The sequence below is a fragment of the Solanum verrucosum genome, unplaced genomic scaffold, assembly GCF_900185275.1.
Source record: "Solanum verrucosum unplaced genomic scaffold, falcon-dt-bn FXZP01000088.1, whole genome shotgun sequence".
NCBI lineage: Eukaryota > Viridiplantae > Streptophyta > Magnoliopsida > Solanales > Solanaceae > Solanum > Solanum verrucosum.
Window position 1 is genome coordinate 418144 of NW_026020077.1, and position 21166 is coordinate 439309.

At 32.3% G+C, this 21166-nt stretch overlaps 1 long non-coding RNA gene across 1 annotated transcript in view; it reads right to left on the bottom strand.

Moving 5' to 3' along the window:
• LOC125824141 (uncharacterized) overlaps positions 1 to 18897 on the bottom strand; it is a 53999-nt gene extending 35102 nt beyond the window's left edge. Inside the window, exon 1 of the long non-coding RNA XR_007442757.1 lies at positions 18776 to 18897. This is a non-coding gene — a long non-coding RNA (uncharacterized LOC125824141). The remainder of the gene's footprint in view (positions 1 to 18775) is intronic.
• Positions 18898 to 21166: the final 2269 nt, after the last annotated feature.

Sequence of the window (21166 nt, forward strand, 5' to 3'; positions counted from 1 at the left end):
TAAGGCATATATGTCCACAGCATAAGGCATCAATAATATGCGTTGTAGTTTTTAATTAATGTATGAAATAAAAGCATGCACACATAATGACATGCTAATCACTATAATGTGTGGGCATCAAAGTTGTGTGTTATGTGTAATTACTAATTATCTGAATAAGAGAAAGAGATCATCCATAATTCTTATCCAAAATGAATGCCAACTGTCTTATAATTCTTTAATGAACCAGATGCATTTTATTAACTAAATCCATAAACATATAACATTATTCATAGTTAATATCAATTGGGTTAGCAAAATGTATTTAGTCCATTAATAAGGGTATCACGGGAGAAAACTCCCACTGGAGGGGAGTCAAATTCTATTAGGATTGCATAGAGCGATTTTTATATATGATAAGTGGACGAAGATTTTATGAATAAACTTATCTAAAAGGACTTTTAGATAAATAATTTGTCTTGTCATGTCTAGGCATGCTTTTGCTAATCATTAAGGATAGTTCAGATAAGAAGGTTAAAAACTTACATTTTCACTAATTCAGATAGAAAACATAATCAAGTGAGATAATTTACATATATTACTTTTATCCTTTGATGTATCTCAAACCATGCATGATATAAAGAGAATAGATAGAGAAATAATTTTTACATCTATATAATTGTTGAATATGTAAACAATTTAATTCAAGAAGCTAATTAAAAATACAAAAATTGAAGAGTTTATGATTATTATTATTATTTTGATGTTCAATGAAGTTTTTTTAATTTCATATTGAAGTATACAAATTTGGATCCTTCCGCTAAACATAAAATTCTTCTTTGTTTTCTACTAGAAATTTTTGTTTCTATGCCGTAGTTATCTTTAATATATTTGTGGTTGAGGAAATTTATTGCTAGAAACGAAGGATTGTCAATTTTCTTTTGAAAGAAATATATATGAAAATATACTGTATCTTATTTTAGTCATGATTAAAACGTGGCCTTAATTGAATCATATTTCTCATTCATTTTTTCAAATTCATATCAGGATGATTGACATTTATCTATTTTAAATAAATAAAAATTAATATAAGGGTTCAAATTAAATTTAACTTAAAAGTGTCTTAACCGTAGTTAAAGGTTTACTTTTAAAAAATGACTATGAAAATCTAATCTTCCACAAATCGCGAAAGAGATATTGATTTACGTTAGGGATTAACAAAAAGATTTGTGTAATATTGGTTTGGATAAATTTGGAGTTAACAGGGGCTACTATGTTAAAAATGACAGCTGTAGTTCGTCCATAATGGGTGACTTGTCCATTTTAGTGTGTACTTTTAGAGAGGGTCCTTTTTTATATTCAGGGTTCAAAAAGTGTCCATTTTGATGCTGGACTCTCTGTTATTGTCCTTCAACTAGATACAATACAATAATTCCATATGAAAGAGATATTATTTTATTTTTGTAGGTTGTATCACTCTTCATACAGGGTTATCCAATTTACGCTGCATTGAGCAATCTGTTTAATTCACAAATATCTATTTGTAAAAGTAATTCTATCCACTTTAATTACAAAATATAAAGTGATGGGCAAATAACCATTTTGGTGTTTGTATTATTGGTTTATTTTCAGTTTTGATTCATGAATATTTTGATTAAGCATAATTAATCTTTAATTTATGTAAACGAGTAATTTCATCCTAAACTAATGAAATCATTAATTAAAAATAAATAAGAAAAAAAATACATTCAAGGGTAACTGCGCTAATAAATCTCGGGTTAATGTTCTATAAGAAGAATCTGGTTGAATAATTCAATCTTATAGCTATACATAATTAATAGAAAGTTAAAATATGATATATGAACGAGAAAAGCCATAGAGAGGGGGAGAAGATAAATTTTGATCCAATTTGATTATATTTGAATTGAATGGTATGAATTAGCGATAATGATGACTTCAACATCGTGTTTGTCTTAACAAAGTAATTAATCTTCATTTTTGAATATGTTTTTAAAAAAAATTCTATATTTTAAAATTAACATTTCCATTAAATTTTTAATTTCTGCTAGTGTGAAAAATCAAAATCGCAAGTTTATATGAATCAAACATCAATTATGTTTAGTCCAATCATATATACCGTCTATAGAGATCAAAACTAAAACATATATACAGTACACTACTAAAAAAAACAGTGAATACCGACCTAAAAATTTCCGACCTCAAATGGAGGTCGGTATTTACAAGTAGTCGGTTTTTATGCAAAATAAAGCGGGAAAAGCAAATTCCGACCTCTGGAGGTCGGAATTTTTCCCGGAAAAAATGAATTACAATAAAAATCGACCTCTTGATGTCGGTATTAAACAAATAAATAAATAACAATATTTTATTTTTTCTCAATAAAAAAAATAAAATTGAGAAATATTTTAGGTAATACCGACTTCCGTATGTCAGTAAAATTAAATAGTATGAAAAATAAATTAATATAAAATACCGACCTCATGAGATCGGTATTTAATACCGACATCAAGAGGTCGGTTTTTATTGTATCATTTTTCTGGAAAAAATTCCGATCTCCTGAGGTCGGATTTTTTCTCAATTAAATATTTTAGGTTTTGTGTTAAATAAAAAACAAAAAAATTATAATACCAACTTCCGAATGTCGGTAAAATTAAATAGTATGAAATAAAAATACCGACCTCATGAGGTCGGTATTTTTATTTCATCTAATTACTTAAAGCGACATCTGGAGGTTGGTATTTTTATTTCATCTAATTACTTTTAAAAGCGACATCCGGAGGTCGGTTTGTTTAAATGTTCCTACTAAATTTTCATTTTACACCTATAATTAATTGTTTACAATTTTGTATACTTTTATAAATAAAATTACGTTGATATGAAATTTTTATGCAAAATAAAGTGGGAAACTAAATACCGACTTCAGGAGGTCAGAATTTTTCCCAAAAAATGAATTACAATAAAAACCGACCTCTTGATGTCGGTATTATTTTCTATTTTGATTTAATTTTATTTAAACCGTCTTCCGGACACTACTAAAAATTAGACCTATTGCAACGCTTTTCTAGCTACGGTTATATAACTGTTGCCACAGAGCATCTACTGCAACAGTTATAACCGTTGCAATAGACTATCAACCCTATAAGGACGCTTGAAAAAATTAACCGTTGCATTTGTTTAATTGTAGTTGCCATAGATGTTTTTATTGCAACAGTTAGGAGAACATATGCAAAAGGTACCTCTATCGCAACGGTTTTTGCCAAAAATTGGCTATGGCAACGATTTCCCCCCCTCTTTTTTCCCCCACCTTTTTTCTTTCTTTTTTTGATTTACAAAAGTCTAAAAGAAATCTGAACACATCATCAGATCTATTTCTTCTCTTTCACTTTCATCGACCACATTCAAGAAGACACCCTCTCTGACAAACATCATGATCAAGCTCATCGAAGAAGAAATAATCGAATATGCTCTGGCAAAACCCGCATCTCTGGCAAGGTACATCTACAAAAACGATGCCTCTGTTTCTCATCATAAGTTTCGATTTTATCTTCTGTCTACACTGAGAACCTAGAAGGTATTTATGCTATATATTATTTTAGTGTTTATTGTAGTTATTTGTAGTTTTATGTAGTCATTTATTCATTTGGCTGAGCTATGTGCGACTTATGCTTATGGGTCTTATTGATTTGTACCGATTCGACTCCATCTCTTTCTATAGCTAAATTCTTTTCATTTCACTACTTCATTGTTTTGAAGGTTCAAAATGGTCTGAGAAGTTTTGTTAGGTTTTTTTTTTTTTTTTTGAAAGATTTGAGGTTAAATTTCATCTTTTTGCTTAAAAAAAATAAAAATTTATTTTGTTTTAGTTGTTAGTGTTTACTGTATTAGATTGTTGTATGAAGATCCTTCACTTTGTATTAAACTAATTAATGAAACTTTGACCTTTTCCAACCCATTTTCATATGTTCTATGTCATAATAGCCCACTTTCATGTTTCATAACTTTGACACAAAGAAATTCCTTGATATAGACTAACTATAACTATATGAAATATGTTATAAAAGCTTCATGAATTTGAGTCTCAAAAAGTTTTTTCTCATTCAACAATTCGAGTTAAAGAACATGATTCTACAGGCCGCAACCATTCTTATTTCATGGTAATGAGTGGTAGTCAAAGCCGCAGATGAAGATACAATTGTAGCTGGAGCAGAAGCAAATATCCTTAGGCTAAATTATCAAAGCATACAAAATCTCGTTCGAGATTTGTCTCTTCTCATTCATGTTCTATGTTAAAAGGATGCTCTGTGTCAAGGTAATCTTCCTTACTGGTTATATGCTACCCATTTTGTTGTTGGGGCAGGTTATGTAAAAGTAGCATCTGGTACAAGGTTAATATATATTTTTATGCAAGTCCTTGTATTTGTCTATCCGTTGATTTGGATCATTTTAATCTTTTCATTGTGAGAGGTACCTATGAATTAACTGTTGTGTCTTTCAGCTCATTCGTTTAGTAGGATATTAGCTGAGCACCTTGTTTCTAACACCTTGAATCTTGACTAGATTTTGTATTGTTGTTGATGTGAGATGATAAAGAAACTAAATTTATTTTGCTACGGAATTATTTTAACAAGTTCACAGAAGTTGCTTGTTAATTTATCAAATTCAAATTGCAAAGCACATCTAAAAACAATTGTTCTCCCTTACTTTTGATTTATAGAGAAGCATTATTTTGATTTTATATTATTTACAACAGATCTGATAAGTTTTGTCCCCATTATGGCCTTCTTTTTTTTCTGTATATATAGAGCAGTAATCCCTCATTTAGTTTGGATCAATATCGTCCTTTCAAAATTGTTAGTGAACCTTTTGGTAATGTGTCATGATCCTAGATCAATATGCAGTGGCTCAGTGGGTGAAAGTAAGTTGTCATTAGAAAATATCTTGCCTATAATATAATTTCAAGTTGCCTTATATATGGTGAGGTGTAATAGTACTACATCTTCTTTTTTGGTGTGGCATAGAGATACCTAATATAAATTTCATTCTGCTTCAAGTTGATTTTATCCCCAATAAAATACAAGATCCCGATCCCAGAACCATCTGTAAGTCAAATGACGACTCTTCTAAAATAAAATGAAAATTGAGAAATATTGAATTTTACTGGAAGAACCATTTTGTCTCACTATATTTTTATCAAGTTATTTGACTAATTTCCTTAAGCAGAGGGTCTATTGGAAACAATCTCTCTACCTCCCAATATAGGAGGAGAGTTTGCATACACTATACTCTCCCCACACTCCGCTTGCGATACTACACTAGGTATGTTATTGTTGGTCTACGTGCATTGTATGTTAGTTGAGTTACATAATATCTATTGTGTTGGGACTTGAACATGATAGGAACTGCTAATAAATGTATTCAAAGTTCGATAATTTTTTGCGATGAGACTTCTCTGTCAATGTTGATGTAATGCTGAAGGTTTTTGGACTCCCTGCCTCTCTAATGGAATAATACCTATTAAGGTGACACTGTATAGATCAAAGCTGAATCTATAGATCAAATTCAGTTGCTAAAAAATTTTCTTAGAATTATTAGTTTGTTATAGTTTATGGAAGTTGTGGGATTCTTTCCGTGTGAATATCACCCTTTCTGCTGGAGTATATATGCATAAAACTTTTATATGAAACATGATTACAGTATTTTGCTTCATAGGTAATGATATATATATATATATATATATATATATATATATATGCGACTTTTTCTTTGATTAGAAATAAGTACTATGTGGAAGATGTTTTTTAAAGCAAGTCCTATTTTAAACTACTCTTAAAAACTAGTCAGGAATGCTCTAAATCTAGGTTCTATACTCTTGCAACAAGACTGCACAATCTAGTTGGGAGTACTCAAAGACTGAAAAACATCACCTCGTAGTTGAAACGAAATCTACATGGTTGTCTCACCGTGTGTTACATGCTCTCTGTCCATCCAATGCACTAGAGCCAATGGTTATTTTATACGCTTTCCCATTTTAAATGTTAAGAAATGCAAAATTATATTTTATTTCAGATTCTGCATATATTTGTAAATAATATAATTCACATCAGGTGTTGTGTACATTTAAAATAAAATTTTATTTTAGATTTATAGTGGTTCATGTTTCTGCTCTAAATTTCTCATCTTTCAGCAATTTCTTCCTACTGAAGCAATATTGTACAAACCATAATTCTCTAATTTATAAGTTCTCACTCTCGATTTGATAGTCACCGAGTCATAGGGTAATAGAAACTTATTTAAGTCACTAATGCTAATTTTGCTAGTACTAAATCGTGTAGGAACTTGATTAGATACACCAATTTGTATTTGATAATTCTTGTGATGGGTGTTGAAGGTATATATCAATAATGGTGCTGGCACTTTTGTAAAAGATGCCATAATGTCAAAATGTGAAAATCATTGAAGTGCTTTAAGGGTAAAGATCAGTGAGCTGTGTTGTGAATTTTTTTTTCCATATGTGAAAATCAATTAACATGTTACGTTCTTGGATTCTTTCATTTTCAATTTGTCATTGGTATCTTTGGGCATACGAAATATACTTCAGGTGCATATTTCAATTACGTCTTCCATGATTCTTAGATCCAGAGGTAGCACCAGTCCTAAGTTTCACTTCAAGTGTTTGATCAATTCAATTGAAGTGAGTGTTCATTTAGTTGATTGAGATGTTTTGGGCGGTTCATTGCATGTATTGCATTTGTTTATATTTCTATAACATCTTGAATCAGATTTGGATGAAATTTTTGTTATGATTTGCAATAGAAGATAATATCGTTCTAACTTCTATGATTTTTGATACTGCACTTTTGGCCCTTGCTAATCACAGACAACACTTATTAGTCCGAGTATATATGTGGGTGTAGATGTTGTAGAATATTTTTGATAAGTCATTTTTTTATCATCTCTTTTGCAGGAAAAAAAACAATGACAGAGATACGAAAGCATGAAGACATTGCCTAGTATTGGTTGATCGTTTATGAGACGTTTACATATTCTAGAAATCTATTATTATAAATTCTTTTGTAAACATATGTATTTTGACTCTTGAATTATGAAATTATTTTCTGTATTATAGTTTTATACAATTTGAAATGTTTTGAATGATGATTAATGCATTCCTTTTATTAGTATTATTAATGTAGTATACATATTATATAATTAATTTATTATTCTGATTATGTTGTTGCAACTTCTATAGACCGTTGCGATAGGTAAGTGAACAGTTGCAATAGCTTCTAAATAACGGTTGCAATATTTCCTACCAAGTGTTGCTGTAGTCCTAAAGAATGTTGAACAAAATGGTATTGCAACGGTTTTGAACTGTTGCATTTGCCAAATAACCGTTGCCATATATAGACTTATGAAAACGGTTAGAGAACCGTTGCAATAGACAAATCTGAGGCAATGGTTATGATAACCGTTACAAGAACCGTTGCAATAGATCTATTGTAACGCGATCAGATGGGTCGGTTTGTTTTGCGTTGCAATAGACCTACTGCAACGGTGTTACTATCTATTGCAACGGTTTTCAATGTGTTGCCATAGGCCAATTTTCTAGTAGTGGGAGGACGATTTTGTGTAAAATAAAAAACAAAAAAATTATAATACCGACTTCCGGAAGTTGGTAAAATTAAATAGTATGTAATAAATTAATATTTTAAATAAATCATCCTCCGAATGATGGTTTTATACAAGTTAAAAAATAATTTAATATAAAATACCAACCTTCCGATGTCAATATTATTTAATTAACATGATTACTTTTATTTATCTTAAAATTTAATGTGATACCGACCTCATGACGTCGGTATTTTTATTAAATCTAATTACTTTTAATAAAAGTGACATCCGAAGGTCGGTTTGTTTAAAATATTCCTATTAATAATCATAATTTTGCTATTGTGCATAATACTAAAGTTTCATTTTACACCTACAATTAATTGTTCAAAAAGTGTAACAATTTTGTATACTTTTATAAATAAAAAGTTAGAATTCGTGGAATAAATAAAAAATTATCTATAATCCATATTTAGAGTATGAAACTACATTGATATGGATTAGGAGATAATTATACTTATATTTCTAGAGTAATGTACAAATTCTATCAGTCCGTTGTCTAATGATGAACTTAATATCTCATGTCATGATGTAGAGATGAAGAGCTAACATATAATCCATTCGAGTATGAAATGCGAGATAGTATTATTATACACGTTCGATCTAATTGAATGGATGTCAAGTATAGTTATCACCTCCTAATTATGATGACATGTAAAGGATACTTCATCAGAGTTTGAAATACGTTGATTAATTATATACTCCTCGAGTAGTTTAACAAATCAAGTCTTATATACTAGTGGTTTAGATATAAAATACATTATCAATTAAAGAAATACCGATGATCAATTCAAGGAGATTTATAAATTAAATTTGATATTGATAAACTTTTGTTGATCAATAAAATTAAATTTATATAATTAGGAGTTATATAATTTAAATTTATAAAATTAACTTGATCGATAAATTAAATTTATAAATTAAACTTCTGTTGATGTGTAGTTAAATTTATATATATATAAGTTTAATTAATAAAATCAACTTCAAGAGGTGAGTTTATATTAAAATAAATTAAAAAATTAACTTGATCGATAAATTAAATTATGTTATACATATATATATATATATAAAATTAATAAAATCAACCTCAAGAGGTGAGTTTATATTAAAATAAATTAAAAAATTAACTTGATCGATAAATTAAATTTATGAAATTAAACTTATGTTGATCGTGTAGTTGTATATATATATATGTGTGTGTTTAATTAATAAAATCAACCTCAAGAGGTGAGTTTATATTAAAATAAATTAAAAAATTAACTTGATCGATAAATTAAATTATGTTATATATATATATATATATATATATATATATATATATATATATATTTAATTAATTAATTAATAAAATCAACCTCAAGAGGTGAGTTTATATTAAAATAAATTAAAAAATTAACTTGATCGATAAATTAAATTTATTAAATTAAACTTTTGTTGATGTGTAGAGAGAGACACACACACACATATATATATATATATATGTGTGTGTGTGTGTGTGTCTGTCTGTCTGTGTGTTTAATTAATAAAATCAACCTCAAGAGGTGAGTTTATATTAAAATAAATTAAAAAATTAACTTGATCGATAAATTAAATTTATGAAATTAAACTTCTGTTGATCATGTAGTTATATATGTGTGTGTGTGTGTTTAATTAATAAAGTCAACCTCAAGAGGTGAGTTTATATTAAAATAAATTAAAAAATTAACTTGATCGATAAATTAAATTTATTAAATTAAACTTCTATTGATGTGTAGTTAAAATAATTAAACATCAACAGGAGTTTAATTTAATAAATTTAATTTATCGATCAAGTTAATTTTTTAATTTATTTTAATATAAACTCACCTCTTGGAGTTGATTTTATTAATTAAACACACACACACACATATATATATATACCGACATTGTGAAGTTGATATTATTTAAATAAATTAATAATTTAAATATACCGACCTAAAGAGGTCGGTATATTTAAATTATTATTTTATTTAAAATGATATCAACTTCACGACGTCAGTATTTATTAAATATTTTTAAATATAGATAATTATTTTAAAAGATACCGACATCCCGTGGTCGGTTTTTGTTACAAATTCTTTCAATTATAGATAGTTTTGTTCAAATTCACCTCAATTCCTAAGACCCCATCTTTTAATCCTAACTATTGATCTCACCCTTTAAATATCAACCTCCCATCTCAATTTTAATCAACGACTCGGATTAGATATCTCATACCTTTATATTCTAAACAAAAGAACCCAAAACCCTAAGACAATTCATTCTTCTTCTTCCCAAAGAAAAGAGCAATGCCGCTCTTTCTCTTCTCCTCCCTTCCAACGAAGCCGCTCCGGCGAGGCCGCCAGAGGCGGTGACGTACCTCTTCCTCTCCCCTCTCTCCTCTTCTCTTCCCTCCTATCTTCCGTCGCTCTTCCCCTTCCCCTCTCTCGCATCTCGCAGTAGCCGCTCCACCGATGAAGACTACCAGGCAGCAGCTCCAGCTGCTATACAGTAGCAACCCACAATGCCACTGCGAAGAAGCAGCTGCAACCAGGCATCGCCCCTCTTGTCCAACGCTGCTGCTCCAGCAGCTGCCTCCGCTCTCCTCTCCGGCGAAGAAATTGACAACGCCAACAACAACTAACATCTCTGGTCAATGACAATAGGCAACAAAATTATGGTGTCATTCTTCCTTCTTCTTTGTGAATGCTCATGCGTTAATGTCTTCCCTTTTTGATTTGCATGTTTGCTAATATGATTATACAGATTTAAGCTCTTTACTTGTCTGATTTCATTATGTAATTTTTGTCCTTAGATTCTGAATTTTAGTAATTTACTGCACACATAGAAATTTGAATAGATCATTATGTTTTTGGTGTTTCTATTTCTTCATTGTCGTATATTTTATTTTATTTGATAATAAGAGTGTTTTTCTAACTATGGTGATTTCAGCGATATCTTTATCCTTGGGTATTTTGTAAATATTAGATTCGGGTCATTTATGAATCAGACCATTCCTTTTAAATTTTTTGGTAAACATGAGAAAGATATGGATGCTCTTTACAAGAAGCCAAATGTAGATAGAACTCCCATCATTTGAAAGGGGTTTAAAGTCCAATTGTGAAACTCTTAGAATCTGTATAATCATGTTAAGCATAATTACCAACACTAATTGATCCTATTGATGACAAAATTGATTTTCTTGTAAGATCAATTTGTGTTCATCTAGTATTGATATTAAGCTTTCATCTTACTCACACCCCACCACCCCTCCCGCCCTCAACCACCACTTGCATCATCTTTTTTGTAACACCCCAGAAAATTTTTGAGCTAAGACTTGAACCATCCTTCGTTGTGAGTAGGATTTTACTGAGGAATTAAAATTTTTTAAGTGTTAAGTTCACTAGGTGTAGCACCTTGAGTTCAAAAAATAATTAAATTGGAAATAGCAAAATCTGAAATTTTGCAAGTTATGCTTAAGTTATGAGTTTTGGGTCTACTTGAAATGATCATAACTCCTAGCACAGGATGAGTTAGATGTGCTACAATATACCGTAGGAAAGAAATTTGAATTATCTTTCCAACGCCGCCAAGTTTGCTAAGTTTCGAGGTCGGATGAGTGAGATATGACCTTTTGAAGTTAGGTTGTCCAGTTAAGGAAAGTTAGCCGAAAATAGTGAGGGGTATTTTGGTCTTTTCCTTACCAAATCAGATTTAATTAATTTTTAGTAAGGTTTTAAGGGTCTAATCCTATTAGGTTCGGTTTTGTAATCCTAGTTTACGCCTAGGGTTTTAGTCGAGACTTCAAGAAGAGAAAAGAGGAGAAAAGAGGAGAAGATCAATCGTTCATCGAGATTCTTGCGTCTTGTTGCGGATTTTCTCCATGGGTTTAATCTCTAAGAGGTATGTAAGCTTCCATAGTGTAGGGTTTGTTCACCCACACGCCAAACATGTTATGTTCAGCGCAAATTTCATTCTTGAAGTTGAAAGATTAGAGTTCTTGATAGGTGTTCTTGAAGTTCTTTCTAAATCTTGTTATGTTGGGTTTTTGATGATTTATTGAGATCAAAGTGAGTGTTTTAAGGTCTGTATTGAGTAGATTAGAGTGTACTTATGTTAAATTGATTCTAAGTGATTGGGGAAAAAAATCGTTCGATTCTAGGCGAGTTAGGGTGAGAAAACGAGCAAAGCAATTCGTCGCGTTTTTTGGGTTGGGGCCTGAAGTTTAGGGGTAGGCACCCCACGCCACCCATAGCGCCAGGGTCGCCTGCCCCATCCAGTTTTTCGTCGGTTGCCCCGTTTGAGTTCGTTTAAAGTGCACCTCACTCTTTTTCGATTCTAACTACTCTAAGCTACTTCTAAACACCTAAAATCATTCCTAACATGATCATAACGTTGAATTCATAATTCAAATTCAATGTAGAGTTGAGATTTAAACTTTGAGAATTCTTTCGAACATTCTAAGAAAGTCCATTTGAGTCCTTTTGTGGAGTCTTCGACAAATTCTAATAACTTGTTTCAAGACTCGAGCCAGTGAGTATGAGAGTGATAATAATGTATTCATGAGTCTACCTTGTCATCATGAGATCTTTCTTATCATGAACCATAACTCTTGAATTCATAATTCACATTCAAGAGAGAGTTAAGAATAAAGTTCAAGAAAGCCTTTGAGTTCGATTGTGAACCCTTTGAGATCAGCTATTGATTTGAACTAAATTTTGAGAAAGTAAGTATGAGAATGAGAAGAGTTGTATCATGAGTTCCATAATGTTAGTAGACCTACGAGTCACGTCGTTCATGCCCATAAATTCCGCATGAACTCCTTAAGTTGAGTATCTATGAGAGGAGTAATGTCTTTGTAACACCCCGACTTTCTGAAACGTCTAAAATTACTCGTATCTCCATGGAAAGACAAGGAGGGTGGGTAATAAATTAAGAATGATGTGGTATGTCCTATTTTAAGTGTTCAAGTGTTGCATCTCAAGTTGTGAAGTTAGGTAAGTGGCAAAATAAAAGTTGGCGGAAGTTATTGTAAGTTCCTTGACTTAAGTCCTTGACTAAAGTTGTTCTACGCGTTGGGCTCATAATCGTGGTATAATTTGTTTTATCGATTTCGTAGCATATCACACTTTAGTGTTGGGACAACAAGGGTTTGAATATATTTGAAGGTTTTGAGGCGTATTACGAACCTAAGATCGAGGTAAGACCCTTCTTTCATCAACTCTAGCTTTTATAAGCAGCAAATAGCAATTTGTGACAGAAATACATATCTTTTATTATATTGTCATGGTATCTTTTATTTTGTGTGTTGATTATGGTCCTACCTTGTTGTAGTATCAATGGAGTTATGAGTAAAAGTCGTTATGCCACGTGAATTTAGCGAAAAAGGTATGTTAAGGCTATTACCTACTTACGACATGTTCCCTAATATACCTGATATACTTGTAGCCATTATTGTTGATTATTGGCTGCTCGAGTTGATATAATCCTCCCTTGTCGGGATTCTTATTGAGTTAGCAGCGTCCCTATGTTGGACACAACTTAGAGGCTATTTGTACAGGTTGCTTATAACTAGATTGCTCGCTTTTAACGATTTGATTGTTATTGTTGCCTTTGGGGCTATTGTGGTTAGCTGTAGGAATGTGATTTATGCCTAGAAGGGTTATGTTCTACCTACGGGGCTATATGGATAACTAAAAGGGCTATATGTTGCCTACGGGGCTATATTGATGCCTAGAAGGGCTATGAGTTGCCTACAGAGTTATATTGACGCCTAAGAAGGCTATGGGCTTCCTACATGACTATGTTGTTTCCTAAGAGGGCTATAAGTTGTCTATAAGCTATGTTGATACCTAAGAGAACTATGTGCTGCTATGGGGCTATATTAATGCCTAAAAGGGCTATGTGATTGCCTACAGGGCTAGGGGACTATCAATAGGGGTATATAGACTGATCGGCACTTTCCGGGTTTATGGGGGCCTGAGTAGGTGGTCTTGTGTGTTGTTTGACCCGCCGAGCTTATGAGGGCTCTGTTAGGTTGTTGTTTTATTATTTTTGATAAGTTTAGATTTAGGAGCAGGTCAGTACACTTATCTTATCCTTGATTTATTTATTGGATTATTCCAGTAGATTAGGTTACTTGATCATAGCCTATTCCCTTTCATAGTCTGTACATTATTTTGTACTGACGCCCCATTGCCTAAGGGCACTGCATTCATGCATGCAGGTCCTGACAGACGACTGAGTAGACCTCCTCAGCAGCAGGATTGACTTATATTCGGTTGGCTAGCCCCTTTCCTCCGGAGCTGCCAGTGTTTGGAGGTTTGTTAGATTTTGTTATACATATTTTTATGGGTAGGCTAGGGACCTGTCCCACCAATCGTTAATACTCTTAGAGGCTTGCAGACTAGTGTGTGGGGTTTGTAACTATGTTCTGGCCATGCTGGCCTAGTTTGTTGGTTTGCTGAAGCTTGTTAGTTGGGTGATGCATTGTCTTGTTATATACATGCTTTTAGTTTTGGTATTGTGATCATGGTGGCCTTGACGGCCCAATCAGGACTTCTGTACTAGTTGACAATTTCTTTATATGAAATCTTGGGAGTAGCTGTTTCTTTTGTAGATCTGTTGACAGGGGCCTTGCCGGCTGAGTGCTTAGTTTTAAGCCGAGATATACTTGTTTGTTTCTTTAATTGCATGTGACTGCCATGCACTAGTAGCAAATGGTTCAGCAGGGTCGGCTCGGGCCTGAGTTTTGGCATTAGGAGCCAGTTGCGTCTGTTGAGTTTGGGGCGTGACAGTCTTCAGGTCCTAAGTCTTAAGTATTGAGTTTATAACCCATTTGAGAATACATTCCTAATCATGGGACTATTACCTATTACCCATGAAGTCCATGAGTTGAGTTGTTCATGCCCATAATTCCGCATGAACATTATAAGTCGAGCAGTCTTGAGATGAGAAGTATCTTTGAGTCCTTGAGTTGAGTAGTTCATGCTCATAATTCGGCATGAACCCTCTGAGTTGAGCATTCTTGAAATTAGTAGTATCATTGAAGTTCTTGAGTTCCAAGTATTGAGTTCTATCTATGGTTATTGAAAACCTTGCATTTAGTTGTTCATGCCCATCATTCGGCATGAACCATATTTTAAGAAGTCTTTTACAAACGTTTTAACTTTGTTTAAAGACTTAAGTTTTTAGTCAAGCAAAGAGTAAAGAGTAAAGAGAAAGGAGTAAAGAGTTGAGTTCATTTCTTCAAAAGAGTCTATTGGGACTATGTATTCCCAAAGAGTAAATGTTTTCACATTTAAGATGAGAGGAAACTGAGATTTCCAAAAGAGTTTTGAACAACAAAAGGGAACATTGATTCTAAGAGAGCTTTTAAGCTAAGTTTGAGTAATTATCTCAAACCAGAGAAGAAGTTGTTTTAAAAACATATGAGCTAAGTATATTTTGGGAGTAGTATTGAGCACCGATATGGGGGCGTGAGTTCATATTAACTCAAGCCCCCATAAACTATGTAGCCATCATAGGCAGAAAAAAAATCATACTTTTCAGATGATTCCTTAGTGCTTTTTAGCATAGAATAGTGGATCCACTTAGTAGTTCAGGTTCTATACCGATAGCAAGGTATAGGACGGTCCTTGGCAACGTGAAGTAAAACGTTGTACCATCACTTAGGCCCATAGTGATGGTTGTCGGTTAGAGAAACTCCCACATAAGTTATTGTATTCTTATATACACAATTATTGTATTTTTACATACATTTCAGAGTTTTGTTGTATCATTACATACACACAGAGTTGACAACATGTTTTTAAACAGTTTGTTTATTTATATTGCACTTGTTTTAAATTGTTTTATATTGAGATGAGTTCAGTCATATTGAGTTGAGTATTCAAAGTTGAGTATCCAGAGTTGAGTACCTAGAGTCGAATGTCATATCTTTGAGTCGAATATCATATCCTTGAGTTGAGTATCTAATCTCTGAGTTGAGTATCTTATCCTTGAGTACTTCTGAGTTGGGTAAGTTTGAGTAGTTTTGAGTAGTTTGGAGTATTCCTTGAGTTAAGTAAGATTGAAAAGAGGTAAGTATGTTTCCTTTTTTATCAAGTTTCAAAGCTTATGTTTATGTTTTAGAATTCCTCTTACATGCTCATACATTCCATGTACTGAGCCATTTGGCCTGCATCTTCTCTTGATGCAGACACAGGTATTCAGGATCATCAACAGGAGCTTCGTTGATACATTCGAGAGTTCGAGTTAGCTATGGTGAGCCTCCTTATTTTCGGAGGATTTCATTTACTTTTCAGTTTAGTCAAGATGTCGTGGGTCTTGTCCTGACTTCCTTTTTTAACAGTTAGAGGCTTCATAGATAGTCAGTATAGTTGAGAAGTTTGTTTTATTCAGTTAATTTATTAAATGTTTTAAAGATTTAAGTGCCTATTTTTATGGCGAGTGGAATATATTATTTTATTCATAGTTTTTCATTTGAGTTAAACCTTTGTATTTCAGTTTCATGAATTTTTATTTAGTTTTAAGCTTTTGCATGCTTAAGTTAGTCTTCTGCTTGTAGTCAGCCAGGATGAGGATTCTCTTGGGGACCAACAATGGTTCTTGAGTGCCGGCCATGTCCAGGGTGCAGACTCGGGTCGTGACAATTTCCTTCTCTTTCGAACCCTCCACCTCATTCTCCTTCTTTGAAACCCCCATCCCGACCCTCCTTCTTTCTCTTCAGACCTCGCCGCCTCAACCACCACCACTATGATCAGTATCCAAAGTATTATGTAACTTTTTTTAAAAAAATTTCACGTAGAACTTTGTTCACACATTTTATATTTTTGTGATATTATTTCATTATTAAATAGTCTATTTTTTCTATATTGTGTGTATAAGCAAACGCTCCAGATAAAGAGGATAATTTATTTAGAAAGCCATGCTAAAATATAGATATACCTTAGCAGGTGTTTATTTTACAACATAACATAGTAGCTAAAACATATAGTCTAGCTAGACTTCCTTGAAGTAGACATGAAGAGGATTTTCGTTGACAAGAGCCAAACGCCTTTTTCCATTTTGAATAACTACACCCACTTTTGCACAGAAGTCATCATCACGACAAAATGGACAAAGAATAGGGCGAGTGATAGGGCAATACAATAAGTTGTAACCAAATATTCATGATTTAACAATCTTGAAATAGCTGCTATCTGCTCGCCCTATGGTTCCTCCCGTCTCCAACAAATATATGCATGGTTCATGTTTACTATAAATTATTTAAAAAGTATATTATTATTTTTTTACCTTGATATGAAGTAGTATAATTTTTCTCATGTTTTCAACATATCCGTCAATAGGGCATTTCCACCAAAATAAAGTATGACTAAAGAAGGCAGAATTTTATCATTCTGCAAGTAAATAAACCAAATTATAATTTCACATAAAAAAAGATGAAAAAAATAGCAATTAAGTAGTAAATAAGGTCTAAACTATTGGGTTTAGTTCGTTTGAAAAGCCACAAAGTAATGGCTAGCAATAAGGTCTAAACTATCTTTATGCATCATATCAACAACTATGTATTATTATTATTATTAGACTTTTAACAAACAAGAAAATAAAATGAATGTTTTTTTAAAAAAAAAAGAATAACAGCCTGCAAGGCTCATTGGCGGTTGAGCCTTGTAAGGCTCATTGGCGGTTGAGCCTTACAAGGCTTATCGGAATTTGAGCCTTGTACGGCTCATTGGAATTTGAGCCTCGTTTTAGAAAATCTGATTTACACGGCGTTAAAAATTGTTGCCCTTTTGGTTTCATAGTTAATTGAGTTGCCCTTTTGGAATTTTTGAAAAAATTTGTTGCCCTTTTGGTTTCAGACTCATATATACGTTTTAAAGAAAAAATCGTATCTAGTCTGGAAAAAATTTAACATGATAGAGGCACAACCAACAAAAGGTGGATGAGGCTCCATTAACTTTTTGACACAGGGATAAGTGGGCCATATATCTATTTTAAAGCTATAATGCTACCACTAACAAAAGAGAGAAAGTATATTTACACAATAAATTGAGTTGAACGAACATACATAAAAAATGTAAGAGAAATTAAAACGTGGGTTTACTTCTTCTTTGTTTTAATATTTTGAGATTATATTGAATATGTTACATAGTTATATGTTGGTTTGACAAATTTATTTTGATATGGTATTTTTTCTACGTAATATAATTTGTATTTTTGTTTTCATCACCGTTACTTTTCTACTTTTATTTATTTTTTGATAAAATAGTACTTAAAATTTTGTGGAATATGTTTAATTTATTTTATTTTTAAAAAATATTTTATTTTTTTGTTAATTTTTTAAAATAATGATTTATTTAAGTTAAAGATGACTAGATTTAGAGAGAAAATTAAGATCTGAAAAATTAATCTTTATTTCTTTTCAACATTGGTGTAACTTTTTTTCTGACATCAGCAAAAATGTTTTTTAAAAAATAAAAAAATACAGATTCAGTTTGAACGTCAAAATATGTATTTTTGATTTACCATCCTTTGATTTTATAAAAATATTAGGAAAGAAAATTCAAAATTTAATTTTTCAACAAGTATAAAATGTGGATCCACAATCATTTTTTATTTTATTATTATATATTTAGTGAAATGTATTATTTCTGATGGGATTGAGATTAATTATAAAATTTATTTTACTTTTTGTTATTTTTGTTCTAGGTTTATAAAAATTCTTCAAACTAACATAAACTACAATAATAATAACATATCCAATGCAATCTCAAAATTAATATAATATTAACAACTAAAAAAGAAAAATAGCAAATGCACGAATTATTTCTCTTGTATTTTTTTTATATTTGTTCAACTCAATTTGTTGTGTAAATATATTTTCTCTCTCTTGTTAGTGGTAACATTTTTGCTTTAAAGTAGATAAATGACCACTTATCCATATGTCAAAAAGTTAATGGAGCCTCACACACCTTTTGTTGGTTGGGCCTCTATCATAATAAAGAATTACAGATTCAGTTAACGAACTGAATGTTAATGTCTTGGTTTTCATAGATGCGAAGTGGTTGTCCTCTACAAGAATGTTCAATAAATGTAAGGGGTGTACCTCTTTGTCCATCGGAGTTGTACTTGAAGACGCCGTCTGGACAAGAGGCACCTGAATTTGGGATGTGACCTAGGTATACATGACCACTTAGGACACCTCCGAGAGACGAAGCGATACGATAATTTGAATGAGGATTAATTCATCTACCCAATGTGTTGAATACTTGCCTATTAGAATTACGAGCATTTTGGCAAGGGGAAATTGATGAAAACGCAACAAAAGCAAGTAAACAAAGAGATAAGAGAAATAATAAACACTTGGTCATGTTTCACTTGTTTATATGAGTTGTGACTTGTTTATACTAATAAAGCCTTCTATTTTATAGAGTGAAGTGATATCCTCAATTTCTCATCATGTCAATGTCATGTATCTAGTGTGGTTTGTATGTATCTGAGATACATAAATAAAAATTGATCGATGAGAGCTAACATGCTTTATGATCAAGAAGAAGAAACAATAAGGATTGCTCAACTTTGGCCTCCTTAAAGTGTTCACCCTGTAGTCACTGGTACGTAGTTCACTACAATATCAAAAAAGTAGCGACAATAAATAAGCACATTAACAAAGAGTGCTAATTGCTAAAGCATTTATCGACATTAGTTAATTTTTACTAAATTCAATCTCGTTATAGGCTTTAGAGACATGTACAAAGAGTGGTAATCGCCTCTAAAAATACATATTTACCGTCAATCAAGTTATTGTCGTTAGTTAATTTTCAAGTAAAAATATTTTTTGACGTAATGATCGTTCAATAGTCTTTGTGTTCTTCACACTTACCACTTAAATAAATTCAACGAAGCGACTAACGAATATTTTTTGAAAGGTAACATACAAGTCTATTATTGAGAAAGGAGTCACTTAACCATGTTGATTAGTTGGCTACCAGTTCTAAATAGTTAGTTGATAAGTGTAATTAGATATAACTAATTTTGTTACTATGATTCTGTTACTCTGTGACAGCTGTACATTTGTGATAGGTTGATACAGTAGTTAGTTAGACTGTAGCTTAGCTATATATATGTATGTACAATGCAATGTAAACTAACTTCTCACAATAGTGAAATGCTCATTGCTTGTTTCCCCTATCCTTCTTCCCATCCAAACATGTTGTTCATGGTAGAAGAGTAGATATTTTCTCATGGTATCAGAGCTCCGAATCACCAGTTGATTCATCCATTGATTGATCATCCCTTATATCTCATGCAGTCTGACTCTCCAGGATCTATGTTGACGACAGTCCAGCTCACAGGTGTGGAGAATTATTCGTTATGGAGTCGATTGATGCTCCTAACTCGTCGAGTCAAGAGCAAAGCAGGATTTGTTTTCATAACCTGTAAAAAGAGTGACTATGCTGCTGCTTTGGCAGACCAATGGAAAAAGTGCAATGCATTTGTCTTGTTATGGATTTTGAACTCAGTTTCGAAGGAGTTGATGAGTGGTATCATCTATGCATCTAATGCTGCAACTGTGTAGGCAGATCTGAAAGAGATTTGATAAAGTGGATGGATCGCGAGGCTATCAGCTTCATCGCGAGATTTGCATAATCACACAAGGTACCTTATCTGTTTCTACTTATTTCACTCGATTGTGACTTCTTTGGGACAAATTTAATGCTCTCGTAGCTCCACATTCATGTAGATGTGATAAATCAGTAGTGTATGCTAGTCATTTGCAGTACATGAAGCTATTTGCTTTTTTGATGGGATTGAATGAGTCGTACAGCCAGGCTCGTAGCCAAATCCAAATGATGATTCCCTTACCCTTTGTAAATAAAGCCTACTCGATGGTGATCTCTGATGAGAGACAAAAAGTTATAGCAGGTTCATACTCAGGAGGAGATTTAGGTATTCCTACAGCTTTGTATGCTGGTAAGGATGTAGGTGCTTCTACCTCTCAAAGGCAATTTGCTGGTAGTAGTTCATCATTTGAAAGTGATGTTGGTGCTTCCACTTCAGCTACATTGTATGATGGTAGACCTAATCCACAACAATCATTCGATAAGCAGAAGAGGGACTATAAGTTACTATGTGATGTCTACAAGATGAAAGGGCATACTAAAGATACATGTTATCGGGTTGTTGGATATCCACCTGACTATAAATTTAAGAAGAAACCTAGACCTGTAAGATATGGGAGCAATGGAAATGGAAATATGATGGCTCATGTAAATGCTATTGAGGATAATTATGGCAGTGGACCAGCAACTCATGTATTCACGTAAGAGCAATATAGTCAGCTATTCAGGATGTTGAATAAGGAGAACAATGATATTCCAGCTGTTAATCAAGCAGGTACAAATAATTTGTTTTCTATAGGCACTAAACTAAAGCATTGGGTAGTGGACTTTGGTGCAACAAAGCATACTACATCATCTCTAGATGAACTATTTGA